Below are 844 nucleotides of genomic sequence, written 5' to 3'. Positions count from 1 at the left end.
ATTCTGTAAAGGAAGGAACTTCTCCTATCTCCAGAAATCACGTTGTCATTCTCCACACCCAGACTGTTGGGTGTGGGTTTTTTTTAAAAAAAAAAAACTTTCAAGAGTTCCTTATGACCCAATTGAATAAATACAAGTCAAGCAGACCTAGGGAAAATACACATATATCAGCTTGATCTATAACATGAAAAAATCCTATAACAATAATCAAGCAGGGGCTTTGCAAGCACTTAGAGAGAAACAATATGATTACTAAAAGCCAGCTTGTCTTTGTTAAAAAACAGGTTATGTAAGTCCAATCTTAACTGCTCTTTTCTTTTTTTTTTTTAGAAAGTAAACCAAGTAAATGCTATGTATAACACATACTTGGGCCTGGGTTAGGCATTGGATTAAGCTGACACTGGCCACTTCCTTCAGAAAGTGGACTGCCAGAGGGTTTCATAATTGAATGATATGCAACACATGGTATTTAATAGCTGCATATCTACCAGGGGAAATATACATAGAAACATAGAAAATAGAAGATTGACGGCAGAAAAAGACCTCATGGTTCATTTAGTCTGCCCTTATACTATTTCCTGTATTTTATCTTAGGAGGGATATATGTTTATCCCAGGCATGTTTAAATTCAGTTACTGTGGATTTACCAACCACATCTGCTGGAAGTTTGTTCCAAGCATGTACTACTCTTTCAGTAAAATAATAATAATTATTATTATTTATCGGATTAGTATGCCGCCCCTCTCCGTAGACTCGGGGCGGCTAACAACAATGATAAAAACAGCATGTAACAATCTAATTAATAAAACAACTAAAAACCTTTATTATAAAACCAAACATACAC

Source organism: Erythrolamprus reginae, chromosome 3 (genome assembly GCF_031021105.1).
Source record: "Erythrolamprus reginae isolate rEryReg1 chromosome 3, rEryReg1.hap1, whole genome shotgun sequence".
Classification (NCBI taxonomy): Eukaryota; Metazoa; Chordata; class Lepidosauria; order Squamata; family Dipsadidae; genus Erythrolamprus; species Erythrolamprus reginae.
Note: the sequence above shows the minus strand (reverse complement) of the source record.